Here is a 12,667-nt window from a genome sequence, read left to right on the forward strand (position 1 = left end):
TATGTGGCTTCGTGCCATTTAAGTCTTGTCACAGCTTCGTGCCCTTTTGATACTTGATACGGCTTCATGCCATTGAGATTTGTTGTGGCTTCATGCCTTTTGATACTTGATACGGCTTCGTGCCTTTTGATACTTGATACGACTTCGTGCCTTTGAGATTTGTTGCGGCTTTGTGCCCTTTGAAAATTTTTCTTCGGCTTCGTGCTATTTTGGTATTTGATAGCAGGAGTGAATTTAGTTTATATAAACCAGGGATTCGTTTCAACTTCACGGTTGCGTCTAAAATTTTGATATCAGACTGCCTACGTATCCTTAACGGAATCAAACCGGCGTAGTTCATTAGTGCTTGATTTGGATTTGCATTCTTGTGTTCAGACTTGGCAAAATGAGAAGTCAATTGGGTATTCAGACTTGGCAAAATGAGAAGTCGATTGGACTTGTTTGAAACCCATACATGACCTTTAGTAATATCCAATAGATCTTTGTGAAATGGGACTTCACTTTTTTCTTCAAGTAGCAACCCACATGGGATGCGCAGTACAAAGAAAATAGGACTTTGTCCTTTCCTTGAGTGGAAGGTAGGATTCACGCCATATGGACTGAAAAGGCATTTAAACAGCCTTTTATTTTTGGTTGGTTGAAGGGCTTCCCTCGTGTTATAAATCCTTAGTGAATTAGGATTCATCTTTGCATGGCTTTTCCACACGGTTCGGGAAAGGTTTGATCCATATAACTTCTTGTGATGCGTGTTCTTTGAGGGTTCCACGTAAGTATCGTCCCTAATTAATTTGTGAAGTTTGTTTACAACAAACTTCTTGTTTCTTCTTCTTTTTTTTTTTTGGCTTTTCCACCCTATTTAAATATGGGACTTTGAACCCATTTGATTCAAAACCTTCTTACAGCAAGCTTTTCTCTTCATTGTTTTTTTTTAATATGATTTTAAAGCTTCCAAGTTCCAATAAGACTTGAAATTTGAAATCCTCTCTTCCTCTTCATGTGAGGTGCAGCCTTTATTCACTCCTTCTTTTTTGTTTGGTGTTGCTTTCATCCAAGTGATGCTTCCTTCCATCCTTTTTTTATTTCTCGGACAAAAGACATAAAGATAGCAACTGACAACTTTCAAAGGTCTTTGTCCTATTTTTTTTGCAGAGCCAATGGTTATTTGAAGTATCCTATTACTGGCTTTTGTAATTGTAAGAAGACACCTGTTTCTTTTAGACTTAGTAGTCTCTCCTTCTTGTGACTTACGATGATGGGTAGTACGGAGATGCAATTTTGGGCCAACATCAACGGAGCTTTTGAGGAGTGTAGATTGATCTTCGAAGTTGTGGTGAACGGAGAGGTTCTTGGAGACAAATATCAAGTGCGGCGGAAAAAGTTTGCTGTTGTGGTTGTTGTTGAAGGAAAGCTTCAGCTTGGCGAGGCTGTCGAGCAGCTTGCAAGAGACCTTGTGGAAGAAGATGGAGGAGTCGTTGTAGAACTTGGAAGTGGGTTGAACCGAATGCCTCTTGGGGAAACTGAATACGAGGGGAGTCCTCGAAGATGTAGCTGGCGAAGATGGCGGCGGTGCTCGCAAATGTCTTCATTGGTGTTGTTGAAGTGTTTAATGATCGACGACGTCGCAGCGGGCTATGGTCAAAGTCCAGGTGAGAAGGCAGTCATCCGATTCCAGTTTGTCGCGAAAAATGAGAGAGCTTCGGAGCCATCACTAGGCACAGTGGTTTGGCACTGTTCCTTCATGCAAGTCGTACTTCCAAATTTCTTTAGGCACGCATTCCTTCATTGACGCGACTTCCTTGGGTTTCTTCTGGTTTTATGCAACACGACATCACCAAAACCCCATCTCCTTCAAACCACGTCCTGCAACTTCCTTCGGGTTCTTCTAGTTTTATGCAACACGGCATCACCAAACCCATCTCCTTCAAGCTACGTCATATGACTTCCTTCGGGTTCTTCTGGTTTTATGCAACATCGCATCACCAAACGCATCTCCTTCAAGCCACGTCCCGCGACTTCCTTCGGGTTCTTCTAGTTTTATGCAGCACGGCATCACCAAACCCATCTCCCTCAAGCTGATAACAATGGAAAAACCTTAAAAGCTAAGGAAACAAAAGAGAGAAAGTAGAGAGGGAAATTTGTTTACAACTGAATGATTCTTTTTATTCAACCTACTTAGAATAATTACAACTCTTGGTATTTATACATCTCTCTACTAATACCACCACCAATAATACATAGACACTTGCCATAATCCTAAGCACTCATTATATCATTAACTCTAACATCCCCCTTCAAGCTCATGTGGCATACTGCCAAGCATGAGATTGGAGCAATTTCGAGTGAACTGAGGTGAACACAACCCTTTAGTAAACATATCTGCATATTGATCTGCAGAAGCAACAAATTGTAGAACAATTGTCCCTTGTTGAACACGTTCACGAACGAAGTGACAATCAATCCCAATATGTTTGGCTTTGGAGTGCAAAACAGGATTAGTGGCAAGAGCCATGGTGGAAATATTATCACAGTGAAGGACGGGAGCAGAGGAATAAACAACATGCAAATCTCGAAGAAACTGTTGGATCCAGATGACTTCAGCAGTGGTTGTGGCCATTGCTCTGTATTTCGCTTCAATAGACGATCGACTCACAGTATACTGCTTTTTAGAACTCCACGAAATGGGAGTATCACCCAGAAAAATAACAAACCCCGTGGTTGATCGTCGATCATTGGGATCGCCTGCCCAATCGGCATATGTGTAAGCGTTTAACAGAGAGGATCTGGACTTAAAACTCAAGCCTGCTGTCATAGTACCTTTAAGATATCTCAGAATACGTTTCACAGCAGCAAAATGAGTAGCTAATGGGGAATGCATAAACTGACACACCTGATTGACAGAAAATGAGATATCGGGTCGTGTAAAGGTAAGGTACTATAGAGCCCCAACAATGCTTCTGTAGGTACTAGGATCCGACACAAGTTCACTACCATGATTCAGAAGCTTCTGATTAGGATGACAAGGTGTGGAACAAGGCTTACAATCCAGCATATTCATCTTTTGGAGCAATTTTTTGACATATTTGGATTGATGTACAAAGATGCCCTGAGATTGATACTCAATCTGTAGACCAAGGAAAAAGTGCAAGAGACCCATGTCTGTCATTTCAAACTCACGGATTAACTGAGTAATGACATTTTGAACTTTCACAACATCACTTCCAGTGAGGATAATATCATCAACATAAAGGAGGAGAACGATAATGGAAGACTCATCACACTTGACAAATAAAGAGGGATCTGCATATGAAGCTTTAAACCTAAGTTTAAGTAGATAGCCCGAGAACCTGTCATTCCAGGCTTGAGGAGTCTATTGAACACCTTCTGTTATTATGCCCTTGGGTGGGGACTATCTGGTTTGGTGGGGTGCTAAATTATAAAGTGGACAGACATGGGGTTACTTCTTGGGCTGCTTGGCTTCATTCCATTGCATCGCAGCAGTTTGGGTCGAAGGAGGATCAAAGGTTTGTGCTTTCTCATATGGCATTTACTTGTTAGTATATTTGGAAAGCGAGGTGCAACTTTCTGTTCAACCAACAAGCACTTAATCTAACCCAGGTTCTCCTTGCTATCTCAAATTATTTTGTTGTTTTCATTGAAGCTACTCGGGCTCTTCTTCCATTGATGAATATATCATGCAAGGTTGCTCATGTGACACATTGGTCCCCCCTTCCCCGTTTTCTTCCTATCTGAATGTGAATGTAAATGCTAGTTGGCAGAAGTCGACAAGGAAGGGTTATGTTGGGGTTATGATACGTGATGTGGAGGGTCAGTTTGTGGCTGTGGCTCGGTATGCAATTCAGGCTCCTAATGTTGTATCGGCGAAAACCATGGCTATTTTGCGAGGATGTGAACTAGATATTGCTTTAGGCCATCTATGGGTGATCGTGGAATCCGATTATAAGGAGTCGGTTTCTACCTTATCAAGTTCGTTGGACAATGGCAGATGGGAAGCCTTTCCTACCTTGGCGAATGTTCTGAGGTTACGAGAGTCTTTCCAGGGCTGGCGCTGGTCTTGAGTTCCAAGTAGGGCTGGGTTCGGTTCGAAACGGTTCGGTTTTTTGCCAAAATCAAAACTGAACCGAAATTTTGGTTTGGTTTGGTTCGGTCTATTTTTTTCGGTTCAGTTTGTTTCGGTTTTGGTTTTTTTCGGTTCAGTTTCGGTTTTATTTTTTATTTTTTATTTTTTTGATAAAAGTCAAACGTTCCTTAAACTTACATGCATAAAAGCCCACAACTAAACTCAAACAAAAAAAAGGCCAGCACAACAACCCAACCCAAGGATTGAGCCCGAAAAAAGAAAGAAAAAAAATTGAAAACCCTAGCTGCATAGTTCCCTTGCCGCCGTCAAAGTCAGCTCCGATGACCATGAATCAGCAACCTAACAAACACCAGAGGTGAAGACCAACAAAGCCCCAACAACAAAAAAAGAAGTAGACGTCGACGTCCTCCATCGAACTCCACACATAATTTGATCCAATTTGCCGCCACCAATAAAACTGCAGTTGTATCATAGAATCACAAACTCGAATTTGATGGTGGGTTTGAGGATGAAAAAGAACTCAAAGATGGAGATTGTTGAATTAAAAGCTCAAAGAATCGAACTTGAAAATAATAGGATCAAAAGTTCGAAGAACTGGACTTCAAAATAATAGAATCAAGATTTAAGAAATAAGAAGCGGAGAGAGAGAAATAGTGAGATACTACGAGAGAGAGAGAGAGACAAAGTTCTGTAAAGCAAGCACCCATGTGCTTGATACAACCTTTGTCAGCATATGGTTTTTCGTTTGTAGAGGAAGAGAGATAACACAGCACACGCCTTCTTGGTTGTAGAGAAAGAGAGACAACTTTTTGTCTTTAGAAAGCAAGCACCCATGTGTTTGATCAACTTTTGTCAGCCACACTTTAATTATTTTAATAATATAATAATTACACACATTCCAACACACATATATATATTATATCCAAAACAAATATTTAAATAATAAAAAATTAAAAAAATATATTAATTTAATTAATTCGGTTGGGTTCGATTCGGTTTTGACAGTTTCAGTTCAGTTTTTTTTTTGTTTGGTTTTTTTTTATCTCGATCCGGTTCGGTTCTCGATTTTTTTCGGTTTTTGATTTTTTGAACCTAGCCCTAGTTCCAAGATCAGCCAATTTGGTGGTGGACAGGTTGGTGTCGCGCAACAATACGAAGATGTGCAATGTCATATGGGTTAATAGACCTCCATCTGGGTTGGTTTTTGTTTTAAATAAGGATGGATTACCTTGTCCACCTTAGACTTTTATAGTAGTAGAGGGGGTGATGCTCGAACTTGGTTCTAGCATCTTCACTCCTTACCCCCTGCTTGGTTTTTTGTTGGTCAGTTGTTGCTTGCCTCAGTGTAGGCTTTCTGTACTGTTATGGCATTTTTGCCCTGGTGATGTTATTCCTAATTTCCAAAAAAACAAAGGAAAATTAATGAAAATTGCTTGAAAACTTTTAGTTTTAACGATAATGACAAAATAAATGGTAAAGTGAATAGTATCATGATTGACCTTTTAGTGTAAAAATGTGGTTTTTCGTTAAAGTAAACAGTACCGTGAGCTTTTCGTTAAAACTCCCAAAAAAACAAACCAAATTGAAAACGGCACCGAAGAAAAAGTAAAACAGATGGTTGACCTTGGATCCACATCCAGCTATGATGTATGACTTATATGAGGAAAGTGACATTCGCTTTGTGGCGCTTCTGCTGATCGACGATGATGAAAATTATTATATTCTTTTTAATGACAATCAATCATATATTCATTCATGATCTTCGAAGCCATTGGTTGAAAATTTTACTGACAGTGACAGACAGGCTGAATGAAAAAAGGAAGACTATTCTTTTGCTCAAGAAACAGTTTCTCGTGCTCAACAGATCCTCATAAGAAGAGAGAGAGAGAGGGGTTTGGTATTTTGCCAAATATATAATAATTAGTAGAAGAAAATAAAATAAAATAAAGGGAGTTTTAAATAAAAGTCTGTTCACTTTAACGAAAAATCATATTTTTACATCAAAAAGTTAAACTTGATATTATTCACTTTATCCTTTATTTTGTCCTTATTATTAAAACTCAAAATTTTTAAATCTTTTTCATTAATTTTTTTTAAAAATAAAATGGGGAAGGGATATTGGGAAGGAGAAAGAATATGCGGTTGCCTCGAGAGTATATATAGGAAAATGACACTCCAACAAAGCCTGTCCCTCTCACTCTGCTTTAGTCAATACTCGAACAGGAAAGGACAGTGATGAAAGACTCGTGCCCAGCGAGGGCAAAGTCGTTCTTTTGCCGTGCAAAGGACGACAAAAATAGAAAACCAAGAGCAATTCCACCCTTTGACTATTAATGAATAGTGTTTTTTGTTTTGAATTTTAGTATATGTATAATGTGAACGTGTTGCGAGTTATACATTAGTTAAAGTGTAAATAGTAGTTTATTGTCCCATATTGGTGAAGTACATATGTAATACCAATTGTAACTCCTATTTGTACTCCACTTTGGATAGTAATGAATATATAAGAAATTCCCAAATATTATCATATATATGTTTGGTATTTACCATGTTTAGTTTAATATTGGTATTTACCATGTTTAGTTTAATATAGTATCAGAGCAGTTCGCTCTTGGTGACCTGTGTGCTTTAATTTTGTGCCCACATTTTTTCGTGATTTCCTCCGTGTGAAAAAATAAATAAAAATAGTGTCGGGCAGTGCGTGAACAGTGTCTTCTACAGTGCCGTGAACAGTGATTGCTATAGTACCGTAAATAGTCTGTTGCTACATTGTCGTGAATAGTGATTGCTACAGTATTCTGGTAAATTGTTTTCATTCCGCTGCGTATCTTTTATGCCTTTATTGTTCGTGATTTTGTTCAATGGCTCAATATAATCATAGTGTTGTTATGCATCTTGGTGGAACAAATAAATGGATAATTGATACTGGGGCCACTGATCATGTGACTAATGACCCTAGAGTGTTTGATGAGTTATGTGACTATGTTCGTGATCCGTATATTACTAGTGCAAATGGAGCACTTTCCCATGTGAAGGGTGAAGGCACTATCTCTCTGACTCCAACCTTATCACTGGTCCGTGCTTTACTTGTTTCTGATGTTAAGTGCAATCTTTTGTCGGTAGGAAAACTTCTTGATACTTTATATTATTATGCTCACTTCTACCCTAAGTATTGTTATTTTCAAGACATTCAAACTCAGAAGATAATTGGTTATGGTAAAAGGATAGAGGGTTTGTACATCTTGACTATGGAGGATATTGTTGTTTCCGGTTCAAATAATCATCAAGTTTTAAGTGCTAAAGTGGATGACAGACATCAAATTTGGTTGTGGCATCGACGATTGAGACATCCATCATTCAGTTATATGAAGCATCTATTTCCTTCTTTGTTTCGCACTTGTTGTGATTCAGAGTTCAAGTGTGAAACATGTGTCATGGCTAAGAGTCATCGTGCTTCCTTTCCTGTAAGTGATTCTAAAGCTACTTTGCCATTTGATTTGATACATTCTAATGTGTGGGGTCCTGCGAAAGTTACTTCTAATGGATTCCGTTGGTTTGTTGCTTTTATTGATGATTGTACTCGGGTAACTTGGGTGTTCTTGATGAAAAATAGGAGTGATGCTCCGTTACTTCTTCAAGAATTTTGTACAATGGTGTCTACTCAGTTTCAAACCAAAGTTAAGGTCTTCAGGTTTGATAACGGAGGAGAATATGTGAATCACACTTTGGCATGTTTCTTCCGTGATCATGGTATTATTCACTAGACGACTACTTCGTTTACACCCCAACAAAATGGTATGTCCGAACGGAAGAATCGTCAAATAATGAAGGTTGCTCGCTCCTTGATGTTGGATAAATGTGTTCCTAATCATTTGTGGGCTCATGCTGTTTTGGCTGCTGTGTATTTGATCAATCGTGTTCCAAGTAGGGTTCTTGATTTTCAAACACCGTTTGATGTGCTAAAACAACATGTTTCTCTTGTTTCTGTCTCAAATCTTCATCCGAAAGTGTTTGGGTGTATTGCGTATGTGCATGTCTACTCTCATCAGTGGAGTAAACTTGATGCATGTGTTATCCGGTGTGTCTCTATTGGGTATGCTAACAATAAAAAAGGCTATAAGTGTTATCATCATCCGACTCAAAAAACTTATATTACCATGGATGTCACCTTCCATGAGGAAGTTTCGTATTTTGTGAAGCCCTCTTTCGACTCTCCACTTCAGGGGGAGACGAGGAGTGAAGTGTAGATTCGAAGAGATGATATGGATGATGTGTTACAGACAGAGTTGGGAATAGAACCTATTATGTTGCGTGATACTAATCAGTCGGCTACAGATGATGATCGGTTGCCTGCTGTTGATAGTATGTCTGATGAATTACCTTCTGATGAGCGGTTGCCTGTTGCTGATATGTCTAACGAGTTGCCTGATGATGGTTCGTCCAGTGATGATTCTTCTAACAGGTTGGTACAAGATGGTGCTAGGTCAAGTGCAGAAGCTGGGTTTCGTGGTATGTCTCATGGTGTATGTGAGTTGTTGTGGTTGGAAAAATTGTTGAGAGATATTGGGTTTAAACACAAGGGTGCTATGAAACTTCATTGTGATAACAAGGCTGCTATTGAGATTGCTCATAATCCAGTGCAATATGATCGAACAAAACATGTGGAGATTGATCGACATTTCATTAAAGAGAAATTGGATGTTGGAATTATCATGTTTCCGTTTGTGAGATCTGAAGATCAACTTGCTGATGCTCTTACTAAGGTTGTGTCTAATAGTGTGTTTTCCAACTCACTTGACAAGTTGGGCATGCGTGACATCTTTGCACCAACTTGAGGGGGAGTGTTGCGAGTTATACATTAGTTAAAGTGTCAATAGTAGTTTATTGTCCCACATTGGTGAAGTACATATGTAATACCAATTGTAACTCCTATATATACTCCACTTTGGAGAGTAATGAATATATAAGAAATTCCCAAATATTATCATATATATTTTTGGTATTTACCATGTTTAATTTAATATTGGTATTTTAAGTTGGATACAAACTGCACAGATATTTCTTAATGTGAACAAGTAGAAATTTTCTAGCTTGTGTGAACAATCATTTTCCTTGCTTAATTAGTTTATTATTGAGGACCTACTAGTCAAATCTCTAGTTTGTCATCTTGTTCCGTAAGATGTCTTTTTTGGGGAGTCGAGAAGACTCACAGAGATACTTCAGCTTCATTCTAGTCACAAGTCTGGCTTCCACATTAGCAACGGATTTCGAACCCGAGATCTTCAGTTTTTAATTTGAAGGGAACCTTACAATCCATCATTTAATTATTCTCAAAATTTTTATTTAACAAGGAAAGAATACAAAGTGTCAAAATGGCAAGGAAAGAAACAGTGGTATGAAGGTCCCAACTCCTACAAAAAACAAAAAGGGTATGAAGGTGCCAACTCCCACTAAAAAATAAAGGTATGTAGGTTCCAACTCCCTTCTCCCAATTTATTTTCTACGTTGCACTTCATAGATAATTTTTTTTCTACATTCACCAATTTATTTTCTATGTTTGCTAACTCGCTATATAATCAACTTAAATCAGTTATATCTATCATGCAATGCATTTCCTTCCAATTTTTTGTGATAAACTAATAGATAATTGACTAAATAAACATCTTGCAAAGTTTCAATAAAAATTTCCAAGTTTTTCTTACAATTTCCGTGGTTTTTATTCAATTTTTATCGATATCGATAATATCCCGATATTTCCATCGAAATTTTCGTGTTTTTGGACTACCGATATTTCTGATATCATCGATATTTAATAACTTGGTTGTAGAGAAAGAGAGATTACAGAGAATAAGAAAGAGAGACGGCTTTCTATCTTTAGAAAGCAAGCACCCATGTGCTTGATCAACTTTTGTCAGCCACACTTTAATTATTTTAATAATATAATAATTACCCCATTACACATTCCAACTAGGGCTGGAAAAAAATCCCAAAAATCCCAAACCAAACTGAAAAAATCCCGATCCCAAACCAAAAATCCCGAAATTTTCGGTATGTAATCCCGAACCAAACCGAAATTTTCGGTATGGGATTTGGTTTTACATCTCAAATTTTCGGTATTCCCTTACCGAACCGAAAATAAATATTATAAATATATATTTTAATTATAAGAGAATTATTTCAACCGTTCATTCTTTTGGATTTAATCTTTGCCGTCCATATGTTTTTAGGTCAGAATACCATTTCACAAACTTCACTTTCGTTCCATTGTTTCTATCGAATCGAACAGCCGAGCCCTAATCTCTCGTCTCTGATCTCTCCCTCATCTAGCCGACGAGCCTTTATCTCATCTCTCTCTCTGTGACTAATTCCGGCCAGCCACCGGCCCACCACCACACCTGATGAATTGCAGAGTTCACTACTTCATTTCTTCCTCGGCCTTTCCTTCCACAACCCACGGTCCGCCTCAGGCATCCTCTTCCTTCTTCTTCTTCCTCCATCTCAGGTAAAAAAGTTTGTAACTTTCGTGTTTCTTACTCGTAAATTTAAGATTGTTTGGATGTAGATGTCGTTCTGTTTGAATTAATGTTTGGGATTTAAGACTGTTTGGTTGAACTTTGAACTCATGGGTAATCGGGATTTTAGCTGGATGAAGATCAATGATGTTGTAGCGTTTGGAAATTAATGTTGTTCTGTTGTGCGTGGATAGACCAACTGTTAAATCTCCTTGCCATTAACTAAAGAACTGCTTAGTTTTTTAATACGCCGCTCGGCAGTCGGCCGTAAAGTGCTTGTGATTGCGGTCCTCGCTATCACATTGCCAGTGTTTTTGGACCAAATAAAAGTCTAAAAAATTTGATATTTTAAAAGTCAAGTTCTTTAAGGGAAAAAAAATTATGGCCATGAGATTTTAACAGAGTTTTCAACACATCATTCTATTTAGTTGATAAAGTTTTTCACCACTACACATATGGGCAGTGGGCAGATTGGTTATATATATACTATGAAACTATGTCAAATTTGTGCACAGAACTTGTCTGGGTACTTTTCGAATGGATCAATTATCATTTCTTGACTCTTGTGGGGTTTGCTTTGATTCTTGGCATGCTTGCTCAGTTTCTGTGATCAAATTTTTCGGGCATGATTAACAGGTTACTTTGCAATGTTTAGTTTTGAGCTTATTCGTTTTGCTTGATTTTGGTTTTTGTGTACAGTTTTGAGCTTCTTAGTTTTCTTTCACTATTTTGTAGTTGATCCATCACTCTCTGTATGGAAATGAAAACTAAGTGTTAGTATTAAGTAGAGATTAGTAGAAACAAGCCTTGCCATTTGATTGGCAGATTAGTAAAAATAAAATTGGCAGATTGGGCCTAAAAGCATAATATGTCAAATTTTAGTTTAAAAGCCCAAAAGCCCAAAATCATTTCGGGATTCCCGATTTGTCCCGACATCCCGAAACTATTTCGGGATTCCCGAAAATTTCGGTTTGGGAATCGGGACAAGGGTTTCGGTATGGGATCCCATACCGAACCACCCCTAATTCCAACACACACACACACACATATATATATATATATATATATATATATATATATATATATATATATATATATATTATACCCAAAACAAATATTTAAATAATAAAAAATTAAAAAATATATTAATTTAATTAATTTGGTTCAGTTCGATTCGGTTTGGTTTTCGAACCTTAAAAACTGAACCGAAACAACCAAATTCAGTTCAGTTCGGTTTTGACAGTTTTGGTTCGATTTTTTTTTTGTTTGGTTTTTTTCAGTCTCGATCCGGTTCGGTTCTCGATTTTTTTCGGTTTTTGATTTTTTGAACCCAGCCCTAGTTCCAAGATCAGCCAATTTGGTGGCGGACAGGTTGGCGTCGCGCAGCAATACGAAGATGTGCAATGTCATATGGGTTAATAGACCTCCATCTTGGTTGGTTTTTGTTTTAAATAAGGATGGATTACCTTGTCCACCTTAGACTTTTATAGTAGTAGAGGGGGTGATGTTCGAACTCGGTTCTAGCATCTTCACTCCTTACCCCCTTCGCTGCTTGGTTTTTTGTTGGTCAGTTGTTGCTTGCCTCAGTGTAGGCTTTTTGTACTGTTGTGGCATCTTTGCCCTGGTGATGTTATTCCTAGTTTCCAAAAAAACAAACCAAATTGAAAACGGCACCGAAGAAAAAGTAAAACAGATGATTGACCTTGGATCCACATCCAGCTATGATGTATGACTTATATGAGGAAAGTGACATTCGCTTGTGGCGCTTCTGCTGATCGACGATGATGAAAATTATTATATTCTTTTTAATGACAATCAATCATATATTCATTCATGATCTTCGAAGCCATTGGTTGAAAATTTTACTGACAGTGACAGACAGGCTGAATGAAAAAAGGAAGACTAGTCTTTTGCTCAAGAAACAGTTTCTCGTGCTCAACAGATCCTCATCAGAAGAGACAGAGAGAGAGAGAGGGGTTTGGTATTTTGCCAAATATATAATAATTAGTAGAAGAAAATAAAATAAAATAAAACGAGTTTTAACGAAAAGCTCACG

At 37.9% G+C, this 12,667-nt stretch overlaps 1 long non-coding RNA gene across 1 annotated transcript; it reads left to right on the plus strand.

Moving 5' to 3' along the window:
* Positions 1-10,163: 10,163 nt before the first annotated feature.
* On the plus strand, positions 10,164-12,445 carry LOC139193793 (uncharacterized). The gene is made up of 2 exons (XR_011578274.1): positions 10,164-10,601; positions 11,892-12,445. It is a non-coding gene; the product is annotated as an uncharacterized lncRNA (long non-coding RNA).
* The last annotated feature ends 222 nt before the right edge of the window (positions 12,446-12,667 follow it).

The sequence above is a fragment of the Malus domestica genome, chromosome 17 (assembly GCF_042453785.1).
Source record: "Malus domestica chromosome 17, GDT2T_hap1".
Lineage (NCBI taxonomy): Eukaryota > Viridiplantae > Streptophyta > Magnoliopsida > Rosales > Rosaceae > Malus > Malus domestica.